Source organism: Nycticebus coucang, chromosome 5 (genome assembly GCF_027406575.1).
Source record: "Nycticebus coucang isolate mNycCou1 chromosome 5, mNycCou1.pri, whole genome shotgun sequence".
NCBI lineage: Eukaryota > Metazoa > Chordata > Mammalia > Primates > Lorisidae > Nycticebus > Nycticebus coucang.
The window spans coordinates 44,515,112-44,522,823 of NC_069784.1; the positions used below are offsets into that span (position 1 = coordinate 44,515,112).

At 55.9% G+C, this 7,712-nt stretch overlaps 1 protein-coding gene across 5 annotated transcripts in view; it reads right to left on the reverse strand.

Moving 5' to 3' along the window:
• SYT6 (synaptotagmin 6) overlaps window positions 1-6,236 on the reverse strand; it is a 64,214-nt gene extending 57,978 nt beyond the window's left edge. For 4 of the 5 annotated variants that reach the window (XR_008380048.1, XR_008380047.1, XM_053590520.1 and 1 more), the window contains exon 1: window positions 4,748-6,236. The gene's annotated coding sequence lies outside the window, so the exon portion shown is untranslated. Of the gene's footprint in view, window positions 1-4,011; window positions 4,117-4,747 lie in introns of those variants that run through there. The other variant, XM_053590519.1, reaches the window with a different exon arrangement.
• Between the last annotated feature and the right edge of the window lie 1,476 nt (window positions 6,237-7,712).

Below are 7,712 nucleotides of genomic sequence, written 5' to 3' on the forward strand. Positions count from 1 at the left end.
TCCTCGGGGGCCTCCTCCTCTTTTTGGCCTGACCTGAGCAGAAGCCTGGAGATGGGGATTATGAGTGGCCTCCTCATGACCCGCCCCCTTCTTCCCTGGAAAGTAGACACTGCAGGCTGCCTGCCAGTTACCAGGTGGATAACTGGTGGCCTCTGGAGAAGTCCCGTGTAGAGATGTACTTGAGGAATACCTGACTCTGTGAGTGTGTGTTGGGAGAATAGGGCTACTGTGTACTGAAGCTCGCAGATGAGGTCCATTAATAATAAGCCCTGCTGGGGTTTGTACGTTTATTAGGAGAACCCGGTGTAATTAAAATTCAGGGTTGGGGGCAGGGGAGCAGAGGGCCTTTGCCTCCTTTCCTTCTTTCAGAGATGCAGGCTGAGCTACCGATGGGGATAATTAGCAGAGTCCAAACAGAGAAGGAATTAATGCTCCTGAAAAAGCTGTGATGAGGAGAGACAATGCTGAGCTAATTAAGGCGCACCAAGCTTTATGACTGGTGCCCATTTCCACCATGATTATGGATTCGGAGTTAAATTGGAGACTAATGTAGAGTGTTATGGCTAACAGAGCATTAGCACTGATGGAGCAATTATTAATATTATTTTGGCAGATGGTAACTATACCTGTCTACCTGACGGGTTAGGGTGTGTGGCCCCCCTGAATGTGGGATCAAGGCTGGTGGGACAGAGGGGAGGGGCAGACAGGAAGTCGGAAATTCTCTGGAAATTCTCTTCCCTCTCTACGCCTCCCTGTTTACACCTGCAGCTAGTGAGAGGGCCCTTGTGGAGCAAGAAAACTAATTCAGCAGCCCTAAAAGAGAGAAGGGAGGGATGAGGCAGTGTATTATCATACTTTCCTTTTTGCTTCTACTTTTAAAGGCCTCTCTGATTTCAGTTTCTAGTGTGGCCCAGTCCTCAGAGGGTTCTTTTCCTAAGCAAGGCCAGCAGGGTGCTACTTAGCTTAGTCAGAACCTTTTCTTGCCATGCTTTACCCCACTGTAGACAACCTTACACAGATCCTAAAGAAATGTGACTTTATCCAGATGCCTCAATGCCAGTCCTAATCATTTGCAGCCACAAGTTATATACAAGTCAAGTTAGAACATTAGATCACATCTTTCGCACAGAGCTTAGGCATGGGGCATCCTGAAACCACCACCTCTCTCGAAATTCCCAGCTTCGGAGGGACCTTCTAGAACCATAAATTAAGAGAATTTCTAGAACTATGAGACTAGAACTATAACTGTAATTAACGCATAGATACTAAACCATGCTTCTAGAATTCTAAAGCTCAAAGCACCCAGAGTCAGGATATCTTTTCCACAAGTTCTAAAGGATCATGTACAGCACCTTTCCTCAAAAAAGGCAAAATCTGCAGAATTCCTTCCTTCCAGGGAAGAGTGAGGGAGTTGCCGATTATTTCGTTATAGAAACAGGACCTGGTATTTTAATGACATGTACATTTAATTTGTCATCACAAGCAGGCAGGAAAATATTCTGTGTTGCAAAAGGCTCCTTCAAAGCCAGGCGGCTGAATCACAGAACATCTCCAGAGTCATTAGTGAAGTGAAAAAACACCACATACATCTCACGGCCATAGGTGACCTGGAGAATAACCACTCCTGGTTGTCAGCCTGGGAGGGAGAGAGCAGCTCAGGGTCTTCTGTCATTTTCTGGAAGGCTTCTGCGTACCACCTTAAGTCCAGAACCCATGCTAACCATATCAAACCCTCTGCAACTTGGCCTACAGATAAAGTTCATTCACCTCCACAAGGCAAATGACACAAAGGAAATTCGGAGAACTGCCTGTTAGTGTACACTTGGGGTATACTAAGGAGGAAAGCAGACCCTTTCCCTTTAGAGTTTTTAAAGAAAAAGGGGAACTTGCTTGTAGTTGAAAGTTTGTATACAGGTGTTTCCAAGTCATGGTCTGATTAACTGAGATATCTGTGCAATTCCTGGCACAGACCCTGGCAGGTGAGAAGCTCTCCATAAATGACAGTGAAGTCATTTGTTGACTTGCAGGGTGTCACTAGAAATCCAGAGAACAGGAGGAAGGCAGGGAAACATAAAGTGGTAATGGGAGCTGAGCACGCTCTAGTGATCACCTGCATGCATTTTTCATGAAACTGCAATTGAAAAAGCTTCAGCATAACTCTGGCCAGAGAATCTGGACCCAGGTAAGTAGCTCAGAGCTGCAGGGAGCAGGCTGGGAGGTGGGACACCTGGAGGCTTGTCCTGAGCTCTGCAGCAGCTCCCAAGACCCTGTGGTCACCTAAATCCTCAAGATCTCAAAGCCACTCTCAACCACTTTCTTTCTTTCTTTCTTTTTATTATTATGTGTATTTCTTTTCTTTCTTTCTTTTTTTTTTTTTTTTTTGCAGTTTTTGGCCAGGGCTGGGTTTGAACCAACCACCTCCAGCATATGGGGCCAGTGCCCTACTCCTTTGAGCCACAGGCACTACCCCTCAACCACTTTCTTTCTTTTTCTATAATCAAGGCCTCCTTCTGCCTCCTCTGTCCCTTTCAGCCTCCCAGCATGGCCCTTGGGCTTCTTGGGATTTGTGACTCAGCAGCCAAAGTTAAAGTTTACCAGGGCTGACAACTCTGACTCCCTTCTGAGGCAGCCTGTGGCGAAGGCATACTGATTCATCTGAGCCTGCTGACTCTCACCCCTCCGGTTTCTCTCCCCTTGACCTGGCCATCCAGACACCTGTCACTCTCCACCACGGGGCATCCCTCTGGAGTCAGAGCACCCATGCCGCCCCCTATCAGGACATGCTGAAACCACGCACCTGTACTCCCCAGCAGCCCTCACCCCCACCCCCAGCACTTCTGCTCTGGATGGACAGGAGGGGCAGCTTCCTTCCCAGGGGGAACTCAACAGGTGTGTTCTCACCTCTGGCTCTGAGCGGTCAGGACCTGTTTTAAGGCCCCACTGGAGATGGATCATTGGTGGAAAAGATGGAAAGGAGCAGGAGAGTAGGGAGAGTCAGGAAAAGGCGCCCTGGCTTGGGGAAAATTCTGTGTCTGGTGGGTATAGGGAGACCGATGGTATAGGAGGCATGGCACCAGAGAACCGGAGTCTGATAATACTTGCTCTTCTGAGAATCTCCAAAAGGGAGAATCAGCTTCCCCACTCTCCATCACTATACCCCACCCCCAGTTCTTCTTTGTATCTAACCTTAGTCCCTTCTACTGCAGTAATCAACCCATTGGTTAAACATTTCCAGGGCCAAAGAGAAAGTAGCGCCCCCTATGACTCTCAGAGGACTGAGGTGGGAGCATCACGGACCCCGAGGCTGGATACAGCCCTCTCCTCACACAGGCACACTCACAGCCTTCCCTGGGCTCACTACCCCCGCCCCCAAACAGCTGGGTGCCTCATCCAGAATCCACCTCTATCTCCAACCCTTCACCTCAGGTAAAAACAGGGCCTGGGAACGGGCGGCCGCAGGGGGGCTTACCCCACCTGTACCTGCTCCGGAACCCTCTCTCCTGTCCCTGCCTTCCTGTCTCTGGAAAGGCGTTTGGGGAGCAAATTCTCACCTCCCGCAGCCCTCTCCTCTTTTTCTCGCGCCAGCTGTGCAGAAACACCGGGCAACTCCCGCGAACCCTTAGGCCCAGTATCGCACTACTGGGGATGGGGGGAAAGGAGGGGTGGAGTCCGCTGAGCCTCAAGGAACCCCAGCGCTTCGGTCCCCGCTAGATCTCCCCACCCCCATTCCGCGTTTTCTCCAGGCCTCCAACTCCCCCAGCCGCTGCCCCCCGGAGAGGACCCGGCACTCGCTCCGGCCAGGACCCTCCAGCATCGGGACAAAGAAGCCGCACCGCAGCGGGTGAGCGTGGCCGCACGGCGCTGGTGCAGCAGGTAATACCCGGGGCTGGCCGGCCAGCACGCTGCCCACCCTCCGGCCCGCAGCTCCCGCCTGCAGGGAGCGACACGCCATTCCAGCTGTCGCGACTCTCGGGAGACGCCGCAGCCGCCGGGCGCGGGCTCGGGACTCACCCGCTCAGGCGAGCTCGACTCGGCTCGGCGGCCGCCCCGGGCTGCGTCCGACGCAGGGTCCGCGCCGCCAGGGCAGGAGGCGCCCCCCGGGCAAAGTCGACGCGAGGCACCGGCTCCGCGGAGCGCCGGCAGCGAGTCCGAGTCCGAGGGAGACCCGGGCGGGTTATAGGGGCGCGGGAGGCGCGGGGGCGGGCGCAGCGACACCCTCCCCAGCCCGCCCCTGTCCCCCGCCCCCCGCGGAGACGCTACACGGTACACAAAGACCTCGTGCCAGCCGCAGACCCAAGTTTCTCCCGGAGGGACCCAGGAGGCTCGGCCGCTGTCACCGAGAGGACAGACAGACAGACGCGCAGGCCGACGACCCTGGACCTCGACACCGGGGAGACGAGCTTTCTTCCCGTGTCGGATGTCCCGGTCTCCCGCTTTATCCGCTGACCCCTCTCCTGGCAGATCGCCGGGGGACCGAGCCCGGCGTGCCGCGTCCCGGAGCCGGGCTTTCCGCTGGGGTCCCCGCGGGAGTCACGCGGGAGGGGCTGGGGGTCTTCCCTCTCCTGTCCCCTTTGGGTGGCTCCACGCTCTGTGGGCCATGGACCGGGGACCGGCTGGGGCTGGCTTCCAACCCGGACTCCGGAGCTGGAGTCATCTCTCCGGGTTCCGGGGCTCCCGGGACCGCTGCCTCGGGGAGGGGACAGCCTGCACGAGGGTCCAGGAAGGGAGGGCCCGGGTCTCCGGTTACCTGAGTCGGCGGCGCTGGGACTGCGCTCGGGGGGCTGCAGCTCGAAGCTCCGACAAGTCTCCACGTCCAGCCCGAGAGGGGGCGGCCGGCCCCGGCACAGCGAGGCAAGGACCGCGAGCGCCGCCTGGCACCGGGGCCCCCCGTCCCCCCACACCTCGCTCATGCCCCAGACACCAGGCCTGCGGAGCAGCCACTGGAACCCGCTCCGCGGCGGGGCTGGGCGGGGCGAGGCGGCCGAGAAGACCCTCCCGCAGCGGCCCCCTGCGGCTCTGTTCTGCTTTTAATCACTTCCCCGCAGGGTCCCCGCCCCTCACGTGGCATCCCGCGGCAGCTGACAAGTCTGGCGCCTCGCGGCCGCCCCCTCTACACCCGGGGACCGGCCTGGGCCCGGGCGGTTCGCGGCGACAGAGCCCGGTGGTCCCGAATGTCGGAGGGTGCCAGGCCGGGAGAGAGCCCTGCTTCCTGCTCCGTGGTCACTGCCTGGTGTGTGTGACCTTGGGCCTCTCTGAGCCTCAGTTTTCCAATGGGTAAAAGAAGTATGATGATTTTGAGTGTTTTACGGGCTCCCTGGGGATGTAAAGACAGTGTTTGTAAAACACACAGTGAACTGCTACATGCCACAGAGTGGCAGCGAAATAGATAACCCCGTAGTGGAAAGAGGGGTGACCGGGCTGCAGGTGGGAGGCCCTTGGCTGAGGTTCCTGATGGGAGAAGTTAGTCACACTTGCCCTAAGTCCCACCTTCGGAGGTAGAAGACCCCAAGACAGCGGGGCGATGCGAACTGCGAGAAGACTTTCTGAGCCCCGCAATCCTGCGGTCCGCGGTCCCGCACGTTGCTATGGCGACAAGAGGCAGCGGCTGTCTCTCTCCATGGCAACCGGAGGGGAAAGTTTCTGGCGAATAGGAATGGGGGGCATTTCAAGACGTCGCTCAGTTGCCACCGACCCACCTCCCCGCTTTGGTGCAAAGACATAATGTATCTACGTAGCATAACTAGGGGCGAAAAGGCAGAAAACTAAACTGGAGGATTGAGGCTAGACTTAAAGTAGAGTGACCGCCCCAAAACTGTGGAGCGAGGTTCAGGAACAGATTGGGTGAGGGGCTACGACGTGCCCCACTCTGTTCTGGAAATGTATGGGCCGTCTTCAGGACGGTCAGGGAATCTGGGCCCTGCAAGGGACCTGTCACAGCCTCCTGTCCTCCACCTGTCGGCGGTGGGGGGGCTCACCCAAAGCTCCAGACTCAGCTCCTTTTGCTTCCTGAAGCTGCGAAGGAAACTTTAGCTGGAGACTCCGGAAACCGCGGGACTGTCGTCTGCCTGGTGACTGGTGGGAGAGAAGGGTCTTTCCTCCTAATTAAAACGTTAATTAGAAGTGGCTCGGGCAGTGACTCACTTTCCGGAGGGAGGAGATTCGGAGCCCCAGCTCCTGGCGGTCTCCACTGCGCGCCATCTGCTCCAGACGCGCCAGCCGGCCCATGGACATGCAATCCCCGGGTAGCTCGGGCCTTGGGCACCAGGAGCCAAGGCAAGGCCTGCGCGAACCCTGGACTAACCAGGCGGTTTTCCTGCCCGGACAAGCGCCTTGGCTCTGTCCACGGTGCTGAAGGCCCAGTTGGTGCTACAATCTCGCAGGCACAGGATTAGGAGAGAAAGGGGTGGGGGGGGGAGGAGGTCACTGGGGCAGGCTCGCAGCTTCCACTCTGACTCCAGGCGCCTGCGATTGGTGAAGGCTAGAAAGTCGGGCGGAGGGACTGAGCAGGCTGAACTCAGCAGCACTGTACAATCCAGGCTGCCTTCCTGCGGAAAGTATTCGGCTGCTGTTCAAGAACTGGTGAGGCTCTGGGGTCCCCTTTAGCCTCCTGGGTGCTTCTAAGAACCCGGCTGAGGAGCCCAGAGACCCTATCACCGTCTCCTCCACCCACGATGCGTACCTCAATCCCTGGGAGGGACCGGAGCTTGGAGGACTCGGTTAGATGCTCATTAGCAGTTTCCAAAGCGGCAGGTTTGTGTTTATGTAAAATACAAATGGAAAGGAACTGCTCTCTGCCCGTGTTTATGGCAACTCTGTCACTCCACCGGCGATTTGCTCCCTCCCCTTCTCCAGTTCCTGGGGAAATTCGCAGAACAAAGCGCCTTGTTTTGCCTTTGCAGGGAATGAAAAAAAAACACAAGATCGTTCCAAGGGCCCAGCCTGTGAGGCAGGGAAATCAATATTTTGATTACATCGAGTGGGGGAATTTGCATCTAAACTGAAGGCAAAGGAGCCAGCTCAGAGCAGAGCAGGTGGCAGGATCCGAGAATTAACAGATAATTTCTCATTGTTCCCAGATTCAGCCTCCACACTCGGCAGGCGGTTCGGCAGTGTCTCTGGCGCCCCAGCAGCAGCTCTGGACCTGGCATTTCTCAACCTACCAGTGCCAGGGAGGTTCTCCCCTGGCAGGGTTGTAGGAAGAGGCTGGGGCTCCCAGGTCAGTTACTTTTCAATCTGGAGTAAGGATGTTTGAGAGCAACCGAGAAAAAGAAACAGAGACAGAGATAGAGATAAGAGACAGAGAGAGATACGGACATGGAGGGGCGTAGGGTTAGATGGACTTGGCCGTAGTCACAGGGGATATGGAGACAGATGCAGAGAACAGAGAAACAGACAAATGCACATTCAGAAAGAGACATTTAAAAAGTTGTCTCTTTTAAAAAAATAAGATAAAACCTCATTCTAGTTTTCCTCTGCTTGCTTCTCTCCTCCCCCAGGATACTTGCTGATACCACTGTGGTCACATAACTAGCCACTAAATGGGAGGGGAAAGAGTCTCAAAAGATGAAAACTAGGGCCAGGCCGGGCACAGAGGCCCACACCTGTAATCCTAGCACTCTGGGAGGCCAAGGCAGATGGATTGCTTGAGCTTGGGCGTTCAAGACAAGCTTGAGCTAGAGCAAGGCCCCATCTCTAAAAATAGCCAGGTGTGG